The sequence below is a fragment of the Mus musculus genome, chromosome 17 (assembly GCF_000001635.26).
Source record: "Mus musculus strain C57BL/6J chromosome 17, GRCm38.p6 C57BL/6J".
NCBI classification, from domain to species: domain Eukaryota; kingdom Metazoa; phylum Chordata; class Mammalia; order Rodentia; family Muridae; genus Mus; species Mus musculus.
Window position 1 is genome coordinate 87090465 of NC_000083.6, and position 17031 is coordinate 87107495.

Below are 17031 nucleotides of genomic sequence, written 5' to 3' on the forward strand. Positions count from 1 at the left end.
AGCCGGGCCGTCTCAGTTCAATGCCGTGGATCTATACAAGGCTGGCTTATTTGTAGTTGTTACATTTACTTCATTCTGTGGAACTGTACAGCAGGCCTTACAGGGATTCGGAGATAAATTACACTGTTTTGTTCTTCCTGGCTCTCTGTATTCTCACACAGGGGAAGGCACATTTCTGACTATGCCCAGGACCTAAGAGGCCACCCTTGGTCTCCAGGTGAAAAATCTCACAGGTACAATTACCCCCTCCACAGACATCACCAAGAAGGGCTTTTGGGGGACTTAATTCTTCCTATGGTCTGGCTGTTTGAGGAAAGGCTAGTTAGTGAACTACTGGCATGTGGGTGAGTCTTCCGTCTTTCTAAGCATCTTCTAGCTGGCAAGGCTGTGTCTTTCTCCTCTGGTCTCCAAAAGTAATCGGTCAGTTGCGCCTAAGCAGAGAAAGGAGGAGAGAGAAGAGTCCTGTGAATTATTACTGCACCAGTGCGAGAACGGCAGGGCTCCTTGGCCAGCATGGGGGTGCCCTTGTTTCTAGTTACTTTCTATGTTCTAGGCGTAAAGCGATACGCAGTCATTCTCAGTTGCCTAATATTGACCTGCGAGAGAACAGGGTGTACCAGAGTGCTTCAATGTTCAGACAGACAAACAGCAATATAGATACGGGCTAGCTTGCTCTGACACAGTAACCTCCCCCCTGAGTCAGGCAGAAACGTTGTGGGAGCTAGGAGAGTCCTTCCAAGGCGTCCTCATCCATCCTACTAGCTGAGGCCTGAGGTAAGGTGTGGGAACACATTCCTATCGCTCCAGTTCGGATTGATTAGTGCTGAAGTCACTGCTAACTAGTGACTGCCAGTTCCCGCATCTACACAGCTCAGTGGGTGAACACGGCTTAAATTAAGCACACTTGAGCCTGTGGACACACACTGTTCTAGTTGCAGTGGTGGGGAAAGGGAACCAAACACAAACACAAACGCAAAACTGAGGTCAGGCTGAAGGAGTGGAGACTGCCAAAGGGTGGGGATTCTGGGTACCGCCCCTCGGGTCCTGGGTATCGCCCCTTCTTCTGTAGTTGCTTCCACCTTGTCTTCTTTGAGTCGGTCCATGGTCCACGCTGACTGTTGCTACACAACTGTCGTGGTGTTGCCTCCCGTGGTCCCCTTCCTCACAAATTGCACCGCCTTCTCCAGTGAGCGCAACCTCCTTTCTCAAGGCGTTCCTGCTCCGGCTCCGCAGCTCCCCAAATCTCCTACTTCCTACCGGTGATAGCCCACACCAGTCTCCATTCCTTTCTTCACACATCTCCCTCTTCATCGCTCCCGTGGCCAGGTACGGAGTGAACATTCTGTTTAGGCTAGACAACATTTTCAGAAATGTTTAGTTTCCTTCTGCAAATCTCGGACAGAGACTGGGTAGCCTATTAGAGTCTCGAGAATGTTTGGACGGCATCAGAATTAAATACTGCTTTTCTGTTTGTGGCTCCTTGAGTACATTCAAACAGCTAACAGGAACGGTTCTCTTTAGGCTTTATGTAAGCTCAAGTGAGCTCGAGTGGCTCTGCTGTCAATAAAATCGAATGGCGCTTCTTGCCAACTCTCCACTTGGTGGAAGATCTTTCCTAAAGATGTACATCGTGAAGCAGCCACAGAACCAGCAGTGGCTGGGCCAAATCCTGATTAAAATTCTCACTAGTGACTCCTTTGCCAATGCTGTCCTGTATTCCCACCTGTTGGAAATATAACTGCCGGTCAGTACTGAAGAATGTCAGCGCCTTTCAGAGGTCGCGCACACACGTGTTCCCCCTTCTGCAACGCCAGCAGTCAAACGTGTTAAAACCTCAAACGTCCAAAAATGGAAGCGACTGGATCTTGCTGCATTTTAAGGTAGAAGCAGTTACATGAGATGGGGAGAAAGTTCTATAAAGTAAGACTGGTAATAACATTATTCATGCTTTAAACACCAGGGCCCTTCCAACTCTGCCTATGTTCCAACCTCAAGCTGTATTTCTAACACGGCCTCTCACTTCACAGGCATCTGCAAAAACCTGCAGATGTTTGAATGGAAACAAAATGTTTCAACCCTCAAGTAGACACAGGTCATACTTAGCACGGGAAGGAAAGAGTCTCCATTGCCACAGTTCCTACAGAGAAGGTTTTAGATGTCCTCGATATGACCACCACAGATGTTAGAGGGACCATACTATGAGGAAAGCAGGGTTTTGGTGAAAACTTCTGTCTTGAAGTCAAGCAGAAACTGAGAGGAGTAGCTAGACAAACGTCCACAGAAATAATTGACTTACTAATTTTAATTGATCAGATGAGTCTAACGCTTGAAACTCAAACACACTTGCTTGCTCTTTGATTTCTGGTGTTGAATTTTCCTTTTCAATTTTTCTGGCAGTTATTTGTGGGGTCTGTTCTTGTGAAGACGCTCTGACTTAACATGGCTGTCCTTAACTTGACCCTGGTAAGGCAGTAGAGTTCTGAGGAATCAGGTGGCCTCCGCTCTATTCTGATACTGCCCCTTCTCAGGTTGGTGACACGGGCCGTGCCTCTTTGGCACTGCGGACTTCTGTTATTTCACTTAATGAGCCAGCATAAAAAACCTTGATCTCTCGCCTCCTAACATTGTTGTGAAGATTAACTAAGGCCCCATTTGTTAAGTTGTTTTCCAGCTCTGAAGTGCTACACAGTCCACGCTACTCAGTCCATCATCACCTCAGAATTCCTCTCCCGTTCCACAGCCTCGGATGCAGTATTTAGGAAAAGTGCAGACTTGAATGCCATATGGAGTCCTGTTGACACTGCAGATGTTGGTTAATTTTAGATTCCAAAAGAACAAAAGGACAGAAGTACTACCAGGCAAATCAGCCTCTCTTTAGCTTTTTCTTCGAAGACTCCTATTATCTGAACACTGAACTAAAAATGGCAGGCTAAATATGATAGGAAATTACATCATTTGAGGCATTGAAATTCTGTACAGCCAAGCCCTTTTGCAGAACACATGTTTGTTCCCTGCAAAGCACATGACCAGTGAGTTTAATGTTATAAAATTAATTACTGTTAGGGTGTTTTTGCAGACCTAAGTAGAAGAATTTCAGCCTTTAACTTTGAGTGCCAGTCAGGAGAAACAGGACTAACTCAGTAGAACCCAGAAAGCTATGCAAGGCATCTGGGAGGAACTCTCAGCTCATCTTAGGGAACTGAACTGAGTTCTGTGAATCTCTTCGCAGAAGGCCAGGTCTGACTGATGGCTATGTGCTCCTGGGAGCTACCTTTACGGCCCACTCATTTTGACAGTTCTGTCCGGCTCAGGGGTTCTGCCTGGAGAAGACATGCCTCTTCCAGCTCCATCCAACTCTGGCTGCACATGCCTAAGCAATCGGTGTTCTAGTAAAACACAGGTGGCATCCATCACTCTGTCTTTTGTTGCATGACAACCAGTCACTGAACATGTTATGCATTTTGTATGTTGATTTTTTTTTTTAAAGTGGAGACAATGAAACAAAGGATATTTTATACCAGAGCCTATCCAATCAATTAGTCAGTAGGTTTGAAATGATCCAATTAATGTTCTGAGCCTACATTTTAAAGATCATTTTCTAAGTATTATGTTTGTTCTAAGACTGGTCACTGATATCTTAATGCCTCAAGACACTGGCAAAATAGCACTCTAGTTAAAAATAAATTCATTTCTTCCTTCCTTCCTTTCTTTCTTTCTTTCTTTCTTTCTTTCTTTCTTTCTTTCTTTTTTCTTCCCTCCTCTCTTTCTTTTTTCTTTGTCTTTCTTTCCTTCTTTCTTTCTTTGAGACAGGGTCTTGATATGTAGCTCTGGCTGTCCTGAAACTCACAGATCTGTCTGCCTCTGCCTCCCAAGTGCTGGGATTAAAGGTATGCACCTCTAAACCCAGTAAAAAATTCAAACAGAGGCTGTAAGTGTTTTCCTTTGAAAAATTTGATCTAGCTGAGGCAAAAACCCAGGCCTGGTGGCTTATGCCTATAATCTTAACAGTAGGAAGGCTGTAACAGCTTGAGCTATATATTTCTTGAGATATTGCCTCAAAAAATTGCAGAAGAGAGGATATAGAGATGGCTCAGTGATTAAGAGAACTCCTTGCTCATTTGGAGAACCTCAGTTGGACTCCCAGCACCCACTCAATTGGGTGTTTTGCACCCACCTGTAACTCTAGTACCAGGAGATCTGGTACCTTCTGACTTCCATAGGCACCAGGCATGCACATGGTACACACATATATATGCATGCTCATAGACACAAAATGCAATAAATCTAAATAATTTTTCATTGTAGAAGATATTTCAACTTGTGTTTTAGAAACTATAATTTCCAACCACACTGCCTTTTGGATTGAGAATATTGAGAGTAAATTCAGAAGGTAAGCTTTTGACACTACCTAATTTAGACTAATTTTCAGAATTAAGATTATTATGGATCTGGAGAGATGGCTTAATGATTAAGAGTACTTGCTGCTCTTGCAGAGGACCTGAATTTGGTTTCCAGTACCCATGTCAGGTAGCTCACACTGCCTGTATCCCTAGTTCTGGGGATCCAACGCCCTCTCCTGTTATCCATGGATACCTACACTCATGCACACACATACATGCAGATACATGCACATTAACAAGAAGGAACGACATTAACCAGTCCTCACTCTGCCCAGTGCAGATGACAGCTTTCTGGTACAGATGGCCTAATAGGACAGGCTTGACTTGATTCTGGGTTACAGTTTCCCATAACTGAAACGAAACTGTAAACCTCTAAGTGATCTTCCATGTGAACTGTGAATCAGCCTAGATGATTGTAAGCCGGAGCCAAAAACAGAGTCAAACAATTTCATTCATTACTGAAAGTGACCTAGAACTGACCCTGCAGATAACCAGGTGTAAATTCGTTCAGATTACTACTTGTTTCCTTCAGTCATCGGCTTTACCAGTGTGCTGGATCTACGTATAGACTTCCAGGGAAGAGAAAGAGAACTCTGGTTTGGTGTCAGTCACTGGGTACCACCCAATGGTAGCATTACCCTTCCCAAGAATAGAGGACTCTGGGAATTAATGGGCAACACCAGGGGTCTAATTCACTGAATTCATCTGACAGAAGAGCGTGTTTGACAACGTAGCCTAGTCAAAAAGGTAGGTTTAGGGATGAAGAGATGGCTCAGTCAGCTAAGCACCTACCACATAAATGTGAGGCCGAATCTGGGCCCCCAGTGTCTACACAAAAGCTAAGCACATCTGTTACACTAGTCCTGGGGAGGCAGCGATGAGCAGGCTCCTGGAGTCTGCTGTCCGGAGGAGAGCTCTCAAGGAAGGACAGACATCTGCCCTCCACATACACATGCATACACTACATACATACCCACATGCACCCACACACATGCACACGCGCACAAACACACACACATGCGTGCACACGCACACACTGAAGTAAAATAAAAGGGTAGATTTGTTGGTCCACTGTGTGTGTCACTGCGGGGCGGGGCGGGGCGGGGCGGGGTGGGGCGGGGTGGGGCGGGGCGGGGGAGTTTTAAGATGAAAAGCTTCACTTGGTTTCCAGCTTGTTTACTCTGTTTCATGCTTGCAGTTAGCTCTCAGCGTCCTGTTCCTGCTGCCACACCTGTCTCTGGCTGCCATGCCATCCACCAAGGTGGGCTCTAATCCTCTGAAATTGTCGTCCCAAATAAACTCTTCCTTCTACTAACTGCCTTGGTCACGGTGTTTAATTACACCAACAGAAAAGTAGTTAATGGAGCCAGTGTGATTGCTTTAGAATATATAGTTGAAACGAAGCTTGATCCAGGGCTCATACACCGTACCCAGGACCTAGCTAATCCTCTTCATGTGCTTTGAAATGCAACATCTTTAGTATTGGTTTTATTTTTAAGCATTTTCAATTAGGCTTCTTTAATATTAGTTGCACTCTCGGTCTAGCTTCCCCTGTATGTGTCCAAATAACTCCAGTTTCAATGGGGACTCATCTTAGACTGTCTAGATTCACTCACTGTAGCCAAAGGGATAGTGTGTATTGTATGGTTTAAGCCATATGCTCACTCCTGCTGCAAGGAGGTGGGGGCTAGGGTTGGGATGTCACTGTTCTCAAGGCTGAGAATAAGGGTCCATGGTCCCACAAATAAAGAGTATTCAGTAGAGTGACACTCTCTACAGATACTCAGAGATCGGGAAGACGAATCCTTTCATCATTCGTCATTTTTCCCTGATTGGATTTTGAATACATCCTAGGGTTAGCATCCATGCCTTGCCCGGGGGAGGAAGCTATATGCTAGCCAAAGGTGAGTAGAATGTTTAAGTGAAAAACATTCACTTAAACATTCATCAGCAAAAGGATAGTATCCGCTATGAGGAAAAGAGAAGCCTTGGCAATTAAAAAAAAAAAATCATCATAAGCTATGTGCCCCAGGGCAAAGGCAGGACTGATGCTGGTGGGGTCAGGATTCATTTAAGTCTTCACTTACAAACATAGCATCCCTATCTGATACCTCATTTCAGAGAGGCATCACACAGGGAATTAAGGGTTTCAAATCCACTCACTGATGGTCAGAGTTCCACCCTGCTACAGGGCACTGCTGCTCAGGAGGCAAAACTTAGGGAGTTTGACTGGGTGGGTGCTGGGCTTCAGGGAAGCTCAAAGATACCTTATCTCTGGGAGTGGGAAAGCCACCAGCTGAGATGTGAGAAAGCCAAAGCTGGTATTCCCTGGCTTCTGGGTCCCCAGTCACTGCTGGAGAACTGCACAGAGAAGCTGGGGACTGGGGGGGGGTGTGGGGTGGGCGAGGTGGGGGCGCATAGGTCTGCAACAGGGCCAGGCCAGGGCCTCCCAAACTCCTGAACATCTAGGTGTTGCTGAGTAATGAGGAGGTGAGAGCAGAGTTGGGCCCCTGAAGGCTAAGGATGGTGTTTAGCCCAGGGCCAGGAGGGGTTGGGGGAGGGGAGCTCCTACTTAGCTCAGCAGTGACTGCCCTTAGCTTGATGGTGGTTGTGGCTGGAGGCACAGAGAGACCTTCTCCAGGAGAACACGCTCTTCATGGTGGATCTTGATGAAAGAGACACTCCATGGTTCTAAACTGTTTATTGGCTGTTCATTGTGGAAAATGGACGCATACCATACTGTACCAACTTCTCAGGTTGGGCCCAAGATTAAATACCTTTTGCAGAGAGAAATGTCTGGTAAGGGAATTTTATTGGCTAAACCCTCAGGGCCTTTTGGTACCTCATTAGCATGGAGAACTCTGTTCTGGGTCTATATGACCACAGGTCACATTTCCTTATATGGAGAGTGTGGCATGTGTTCCAGGCCAGGAATTTGGCAGGCAGTGGGGACTCGCCTAAGTCTTGGGTATATACCCACCAAGTCTCCCCGTCTCAGACCTGCTCTCCCTTACCGAATTTCCTGGCATGGTCTACTGACCCACATCACTCCAAGTATTCTTTATGCCTTCAAGAAAAGGCAGTTTGAATGGTTTTTAATTTCCTTGTCGGAGAAAATACAAAGATGTCAATTCCAGGACAAGAATGAGGAAGTACTCTTCACGGACCGTCAAAGTCAATCCTCGGAAAGCCAAGGTGCTGATTGGGTAATCTGGTCACACCATCTCAGAACATTCTTTCAGAAATCTTTATTGAAGTTTATTATAGCCGGGGAAACGTCTGGGAATTTGTCTGGAGCCTATTCTTGCTTACATACATACATACATACACACACACACACATACATACATACATACACACACACATACATACATATATCATACATACATACACACACACATATACATACATACACATACATACATACACATACATGCATTCATATACATACATACATCATACATACATACACACACAAACATACATACATACACATACATACATACACATACATGCATTCATATACATACATACATCATACATACATACACACACAAACATACATACATACACATACATACATGCATACATGCATGCATACATACATACATACATACATACATACATACCAGGTTATACATACATACATACATACATACATACATACATACCAGGTTATTCATTGCAGGATTGTTTGTAATAAACAGAAAAGACTGGAAACAATCCAAGTGGTCATCAATAGGGGATGGTTAAATAAACCAGAGCCTATCCTGCAGGGTAATACTATACAGCTGTCGAAAGGATGAGGAAGTTGTGTTCCAACAGACAGGAGAAATCTCACACTTACAATGCTAGAGGGAAAAGCAGGGTGCAGATACGGGAATACAACCTGCTACTTCTCATGTCGGAAGAGAAGAGAAAATATACACAAGAAGTGCTTGTATTTGAAGAAACATGGAAAATACACAAAGGAACAACCTAAACAGCTATTTCAACCCTTAGGGTGAAGGAGAACTGAGTAAGAGGGGATGGGAGGAGAGAGACTACAGTATACCTTTTTGTTTTGATTCCTGACATATGAGAATATTTGGTTGAATCCATACCAAAAAGAAAAAAAAAGCTTAAGAGAAATCATTCAGAGGTATAAGGTAATTTCATAAAAGGTATAGATGCTCTTAATTAAAAAAAAAATCAAATCAATGATCCAAGGTATATTGTTGATAGGAGCCAAGCAGCAGCTGCTGGAGATGTCTACCCAAACTGGCGCTGATTCTCCACAGCTGTACACTCCATTCTTTCCAATATCTTCAGTCTCTTGGATATTTTTTTATATCGCTCTTTTCCTCTTTTCAAGTCAACCAATCAGTCAGAGATGTTTTCAATGTGAGTTCAAGGCAGCTTGAGCCACACAGGGAAAGCTATTTTATAAAAGACCAAAACAAACACATAGGGGAAGACATCATTTCCTCTAAAATGTGGCTTTCTGCATATAATAATAAATGCTAAGAGTTTGATAGCTTGTCAGAAGTGAGGCTCTTGGCCACTTCAATATATATACCAGGGGTCCTGGTGCTACACACCAACTTGTGCACAACCTGTGCTTGAATATTCCACAGACGTGACAAGATTATATTTTCTTTCCCATAATGAATTTCTTTTAGGGCAAGGGCTGTGTCTTGTTCACGTTTTATCATCTCAGAGCCTGCCATGGAGCTGGTACTCAATAGACTGAATTTTTACCAAGTTACTTATATTTGGTAGCTTCCCCTTGTCATCACTGAATCCATCAGTGAAACTGCTCAGTTCTATCTGAAAAGATCTCTTGACATTGTCTTTTCCAATTCGTCTTCATCACTACCACCCTGGTCCAGATTCTTAGCATCTGTAGCCTGCACCAAAGCAACTGGACTTCTTCCTGATCCTTTGCCCCATGAATGCATTCCCTAAAATCACTTAAAAGCGATGTAGAAAGCAAGTAATTGCACCCTAATATCTAAGTCCTATCAGACTCCTGCTTAAAATGCTCCAAAGGATAATGGTTGCATTTAGAGTAAGATTTCAACTCTTCACTCAGACCCTCAAAGCTTCACAGTGACCTCATCCGTTCTTTGTAATTCTACCAAGACTCTGGCTTCTTCCTTGTGTTCTTGCCTTGGGGCTCGTCAGTGTCTTTGCCTTTGCCTGGGATACCCTTGGAGCTGTGTGTTGTGTGCTTCCTTCTGACCAAATGCGTCTCCTCAGGGAGCCTTACCCTGACCACTCCAGGTACACCAGTGTTCTGAGCTATTTGTAGCACCTTTTAACTGTGCGGATCAGAATCCTTACTGCTTTGGATTTGTTATCCTAGTCATACCTGTGATGTGTTAATCTTGCTCATCTTTGTATGGTCTGGTGCCTAGAACAGGCCCACAGATAATGGCTTTGAAAAATTGAATAAAAAAAGGTTTCTAAAATAAATTATGAATATTCATTTCATTTGTTCTGAGAACTTTATGTGACTAATTATAAAGCCAAGAACTAATTATAAAAAGGGCAGAGCCTATCAGAGTGGCTTCTGAAGAAACAGTATAGAGACCACATAAAGAGAGCTAACTGAGGTAACAATTGGGAAAATATGCCTCAAAAAAAAAAAAGTAAGTAAATTCTGCCACAAGCCAGTCTACAGAGCAGGCAATAAGTTAGCAGAAGGGGATAGAAAATGTTCAGATGTTGGGTTTTCACTAGAGCTGCTCAAAATCCATTAGGAGACAGATTTCTAGCTACAGTTGTTTTAATGCCCATTCTCCAAGTGAAAGAACCAAGTTTTGGAGGTGTTTCTGACTTGGACTGGAGAGCACAGCAGATAAGCACCGATTTTCCACCAAGGTCTTCTGCTGCAGCCTCCTGCTCTCTTTCCGCAGTGACATGATACACACAGGCTCAGCGTTCTGGGAAATGCTAGAGGGGACTGTCTCCAGGGCATAGGGCAGTGTTCTGGGAGAGAACCCGTCAGAGAGGACCATCTGTGGGGCACAGGGCAAAGGCTTCACCAAGGGAAGTCCTTTCATCGGGGCTGTAAGAAAACAGTTTTCAAGCAAAGGAGGCAAAATTAAGGTAAAAATGTAATGATAAACGAAAAAGGGGGGAACATATACATCTAAGAGAGAAGTAGGGATGTCCAGAAGGGGAGATTGCCCAGAAGGGGCAATGCTGAGGAAAAAAAAAAAAAAAAAAAAACCAGTGCTACTTTACAGACAGTTGGGCAGCCGTGAAAACAGGAGATTCAAACAGACAGATCTGGGTTTTCTAAAGAAAATGACAGTGGCAGATTGGTGGGCGAATTGGAGCATGAAGAAAGGAGTTGGTTAGCAGCTTCATGCAATTGTGCAAATGAGCTAGCTCAGAGAAGACAGGAGAAACCGGAAGACAGAAGTTTGCATGCATGACACTCACATATGGACTCTGGTGGTGGAAGACAGACAGGAGAAAAATTCTTGAAACACACATACTCACACACACATATACACTTACACAGGTACACATGCACATGTACTCCATACACATATTCACATATATACATGCACATATATACACATACATACTCTACACACATTCACACACATATACACACACACTCACATACATTATACACTCACATACCTACTCACTCACACTCACAAGTACACATGCACACATACTCCACACACACATTCACATACATACACACTCACATACATACACACACATTCACATACATACACACTCACATACATACACACACATTACACACTCACATACACACACACATGCATACTCACATACATACACACATATATACACACATTACACACTTACATACATACACACGCACACTCACATACATACACACATATATATACACATTACACACATACACGCACACACATGCACACTCACATGCATACATTCATATACACACATTACACACTCATATATACATACACACTCACACACATACACACACATGCACACTCACATACATACCCATGCACACACACTCACACACTTCACATACATAGAGTCACACACATACATACACATACACACACACACACACACACACAGAGGGATGGGGAGAATATGACCTGGTAGATGACAAACTACTCTGGGAGGGAAGCAGCAACAGGAAGGGGCGTTTAGCTGTACATAAGGGATAGCGTTTGCCATTGGATTGGTTTGGTTGAGCACCTGTTTGTAACTTCCAGGAAGACAGCTGAAACACATATGAAAATGGAATCTAGGATTTGAAGTAAGGTAGAGGCTGACTGGAGATCTAGATTTTGGAGACATTTAAATACAGTTTGAGGGAGGGGAGGCTGTAGCATCTAGAGCCCACGCCTAGCATAGACGGGACCCTGAATTTGATCCCAAGAACCTATATGTATATTCACATATTATATATGATGCTGAATTAAAATTCTTGCTGCCAATGGGCATAGAGCCTTTTCTGAGAGAGACGAAAATGCTTGATTTCTTTATAATCATGATGGTTACAAAGGGATGTATATATTTCAAAACAGAACAAACTAGTACATTTAAAATGGGTGTTCTATAGAATTTTAAATCCCCGAAAAGAAGCACTAAAAATAGCTGAAGTGGAATTCCTCATAAGATATAGCAAGTACTAGATAAATTATTTTATTAGTCATTAATCAATTGATTTAGAAAAAAACAGGAAACTGCTGTGTAGACACCAGTTACAAACATCTTTTGCAACAGTCTGCCCTAGTTCTGGTTGCCTCAGAAGCCAAGGCTGGATGCACCACTTGCCCAGCCATTCGGGAAATTCTGCAGTGGGGGGAACTCATTCCTACTCATCCTGCCTCCATCCTTGACCCACCCTTCCTCAGCCCACGCCTTCACCCAGCATCTTACTGTTGACTTTCCCTTTGGAGCAGCCGAGACAATGAAGGTACTTGAAGAACATAGCATGACTCATCTCTGAGTAACAACAGAAACCTCTTCTTATTGATTGATTTTAGGCTGATGGCCAGCACGGCGTCCTTATTTGGCACCGTTCCCCCAACAGCACTTCCGAACTGTCCTTCCAGTGCTCAGCTTAAAATCTACTTTGTACAGGAAACCATTTTTAAGTTGATAGAAAGAGGTGAAATCTGATACTTCCATTCAGCTGCCGGTATGGAGAAGTCACTTTGAGTAATCACCAACTTTTTGAGTTTCTTTTGGGATCTCAGCTCTGTCATTTACTAAGTCTTTGTGACCTTGAAAGAAGTAGGGATGTGAAAGCTATCCCAGAGGGTGTTGCAGATGGAGTCAGCTACCGTGAGTGCAAATACCAAGCACAGCACTGAGGAGGAGCTCACTGCACATATGGGGAAGGAGCTCGCTGCACACATGGGGGAGGAGCTCGATGCACACATGGGGGAGGAGCTCACAGAACACATTGGGGAGGAGCTCACTGCACACATGGAGGAGGAGGAGCTCAGCACATATAGGGGAGGAGCTCGCTGCATACATGGGGGAGGAGCTCACTGCACACATGGAGGAGGAGGAGCTCACAGCACACATGGGGGAGGAGCTCACTGCACACACGGAGGAGGAGGAGCTCACAGCACATATAGGGGAGGAGCTCACTGTACACATGGGGGAGGAGCTCACTGCACACATGGGGGAGGAGCTCACTGCACACATGGGGGAGGAGCTCACTGCACACATGGGGGAGGAGCTCACTGTACACATGGAGGAGGAGGAGGAGCTCACTGCACACATGGGGGAGGAGCTTGCTGCATACATGGGGGAGGAGCTCACTGCACACATGGAGGAGGAGGAGAAGCTCACTGCACAAATGGGGGAGGAGCTCGCTGCACACATGGGGGAGGAGCTCACAGCACACAAGGAGGAGGAGTTGCTCGCTGCACACATGGGGGAGGAGGAGCTCACAGCACACATGGGGGAGGAGCTCACTGCACACATGGGGGAGGAGCTCACTGCACACATGGAGGAGGAGGAGGAGGAGCTCACTGCACACACGGCTGTGCTTTCTGGGCATCCCTTCTTTGTACCCCTCGCAAGCCCTCACAAATCCCACACGCTCTCAGGAGATTTGGAGAATAATGTTCAGGAAGTGTACAGGTCAAGGATAAAGTTGGAAAAGATTTATGCAATAAATATGCAGATGAGAAGAAACTGTTCTCGGGAGATGTAGAAAAATGAATTTGATTCAGGGGTGATGGCAAAGGTCTGTGTTTGTATTTCCTTTCTCCATTCATTCAAAATTGGATCTCCCCAAGAGGAGGGGACAGAAGGTCTCATCTCGTTGAGTGTGGAGCTGCAAAGCTCTGTGCCAATACACCTGGTATTTATTCATGCCAGCTGGGAGAGGAGCTCGGTTCTCAGTGTTTTACTACTGTGGTTTCCTGGGCTGGGCAGCTGGGTGCCTAATAATGATAAAAACCATAATAATACTTCATAATTATGCACTGCCCTCTGCCAGACTTGGATTTAATTACAAAGACTATGATGGAACTGGCAACAGCTTGTTCCCTGTTGGGGTGCAATACCCAAGGGCTTGGAAACACAAAGTGAAGTGGCCACTGAGACCTCCTGCAGGGCCTGTCCTGGCAATGCACCCACAGTTCTTCGGGTTTGAGGCTTGCCATGTGAAACAAAGGGTACTTCTAAATTGACCACGTGTGCTTGGCACTGCCGAGTAAGGAGTACACATGAAGCAAATGCTGTCATGCGTGGAGTACAACATCATGGAATTCTAGGTCTAGAAGGCACCAAGCCAGGTGAATCCATTCATTCATCATCCTGTCTTCTACCTCTAAACATCCCCACTACCACACTCAGCGTGTGAGCCTTGCCTTCTGCGTTGGGCTAGGGCTGCTCTTGTGGTAGCCTGACTCGAGCATCAGGGCACTCACGATTCAATGAACACTCACGGTGAGCATCTATTCTGAGCCGAGGCACTGTACAGGCACAGAGATGGATAGCATTACCCCTGCTGGACATGGTGGCTCATAGCTGTAATCTCTGCACTCAAGAGGATGAGACAGGAAGACCAGCATGAGTTTTAGGGCTACAGAGTAGCTAACAAACAAACTCTTCAGTGTCCCCCGTGATCCTGATCCGAGGCAAGAACAGCTTACCATCTATGTGGAGGATTCTCACTTAGGCATCAGAGATAGAAACAGGACACACCCTGAGCAGATGAAGGAGAACAACCCAAGAGCAGGTGAGAACCTGGGCAGTCCCCTCTGAGGAGAAGCAAGAGGCAGGCAGGGCACCTGCAGTGAGAAGCCCAGGAACAACTCAGAGGTCCTGCTAGCTTCTCCTGTTTTGGTTTTTGGAACGCATGTCACTCCTGGCTTACCGAGTTATTAATTTACTCGCATATGGTTTGTGTTGCCCCATCAGCAACCTTGTCAGTTTTGTTGACCATTACATCTTGAGCTAATACTAAAATGCTGAATAAATATTGGCCTAATGATTAAATGGCACAAGGGAGGAAGCGAAGGTGGCAAAATGGAGAGACGGCGCTTAGCTCATACGATCAGTGGTCAGTGTGACACCATGAGAAGTGTGTCGGTCAGGTTTACAGCACTGCAATGATGAGCGTAGGAAGGCTAGCTGCCTTTCTCATAGAAAGACTGACAAGTTCACTGCCCAGGGGATGCAAGGCCAAGAAGGGCTGGGCCCTCCTACAACAATGAGCAACCAAGAAAATGCTGACAGACACATCCAAGAGCCAAGCTGATCAAGGTAGTCCTCCATGTGAGCTTCCTTTCAGATAATGCTGAGGTGTGTCAGGCTAACAGCTAAAGCTCACTAGAAGAGGGCAGAGCCTGTAGAACAAAACTGCTCGCATCCTGCACAGGAAGTGAAGCAAAAGGATGAGGGTCTCACAACTCACTATAACCCCCCTCCATGACCTAAAGCTTCCCACTAGCCTCTCTGTCTTTTAAAGGGTACACCACCTTCATGCCAAGGACCAAGAGTAATTCATAGGCCTGTGAAGAACATCCCAGGTCCAAATTATAGCAGATAGGGAGATGCTGGAGCAGTAAGAAAGTGGAGAGAGGCTTGTTCTCTGGTTCCAAGAGCTCTGGAGAGAAAGCTAATGTGGTACTGTAAAACAATACAAGGAACAGAGGAGGAGAAGGCTTGGGGAAGTTCGGAAAGTATGGGTTCCAATGTGGAACTTACTCCAATAGACAAGTAGAGCGGCTAAAAGCTGCTTAGGAATGCAGATCTGGCCCTCACTGACCGGACGCCGGACGTCCATCCGTGATTCTATCTGAATGGCTAGATCATCTCCTGTGCACTGTGTGCCTTCCAAATAAGAGGGCTGAGGGCCAGAACCTGCTACTCTCAAGGAGTCAAAGAGAACAGACAGTTGAAAAATAACTGAGAAAGCAATCTGAGGGTGTACAATGTTAAGAAAGGTAGGGTGGGGCTGAAAAGAGTCTAAGAAAAGCCTTCAAGAAAAAGGTAGTCTGCCGGTCCCACTGCAAAGCATTAAAGACTAAAGGTGGTCAAAAATCTCAATATTCAGCAGGTTGAAGTAGGAGCACCATTACCTAGAAGACAGCTTGGGCTACATATTGCGTTCCAAATCATGCTAGGCTATACAGTGAGACTGTTTCAAACAAACCGGACTAAGGTGTGTGTGACCCTATGTGTATGCCGCTGATAGAAGGACCACTTTGGGGAGATACGCAGGGGGAACAGACTACTGTATTTGAATCATGAAGTAAACAAGTCTTTTTGTCTGAGCACCGGAAAGTAGTATGTCTAAGAAGTGGCCAGTTAGCTTACGAGTGGTAACCACGGTTCTACACTTGATCTTAGCCAAAAGGCCAAGAAGCGGTGGTAACCACGGTTCTAAAGGGGCAGCTGAGGAGTCTCGCGGGTATCACAACCCCCCATTCACTTCTCTGTCCTTGCTGTCATTTCCACGGCCGGGGCGATCCACATAAAATGCAAGCAAAGAGAGGAAGCGACAACACCCCTCCCCTCGTGTATGACTCATCTTCGTGGCAGCTGAGAGCCTGGATAGGAAGAGTTGAATTCAATGAGGTGCCCGGTTTCCCGTTGAATATTGGAATTCAGTGACTCGGATGGCTCCATGCTGAAGGGAGCTAGGGAGACTCATTCACATTTTTTTCCTACCCGGCACTCGCAACCTCCATTCAGCATTTTCCCCTTGGTCTCCCTAACGGAGCCCAAAGGAACAAAGCTACTCCCCACCCGCACCTCGGGTTGACCTTCCACCCGAGCGCCCACCCCTAGCCCGTTCCACGGCCACGTGACCCTCTCCAGCCTCCTAGCCTCCCGGGCCTCTCCCCCTCCCCTCCAGTCCGAGCCCGCTTGGCCCCGCCCACCCCGCCCACGTGTCAGCCTCTCTCCCACCTGACTGGCTCCTCCCTCTTCGGCCGAACCCGGCCGCTTGTCTCAGCTGCCCGACTCCAAAATGGCAGCCGCGCACAGCACGCACCAGCGCGGCCGGACCTCCTTAACTCGCCGGCCTCCCCTCTTTAGCTCCCAGCCTCCCTCCTCCGGCCTTCACCTACCCGCCTCTGGATTGGCCGCCGGGAGTCCCGCCCACCTGGAGCCCCGCCTGCCATTGGTCACGGTAGGCTGCCCTTCA

At 45.8% G+C, this 17031-nt stretch overlaps 1 protein-coding gene and 1 long non-coding RNA gene across 2 annotated transcripts in view; one reads left to right on the forward strand and one right to left on the reverse strand.

Annotated features, from left to right (window-relative positions):
• Positions 1 to 1290: 1290 nt before the first annotated feature.
• On the reverse strand, positions 1291 to 16883 carry Gm30510. Its single transcript, XR_877091.1, has 2 exons — positions 16794 to 16883; positions 1291 to 2800 (listed from the first exon to the last, which is right to left on the reverse strand). It is a non-coding gene; the product is annotated as a predicted gene, 30510 (long non-coding RNA).
• Socs5 (suppressor of cytokine signaling 5) overlaps positions 16814 to 17031 on the forward strand; it is a 30370-nt gene continuing 30152 nt past the window's right edge. Inside the window, exon 1 of the mRNA XM_006524674.4 lies at positions 16814 to 17016. The gene's annotated coding sequence lies outside the window, so the exon portion shown is untranslated. The remainder of the gene's footprint in view (positions 17017 to 17031) is intronic.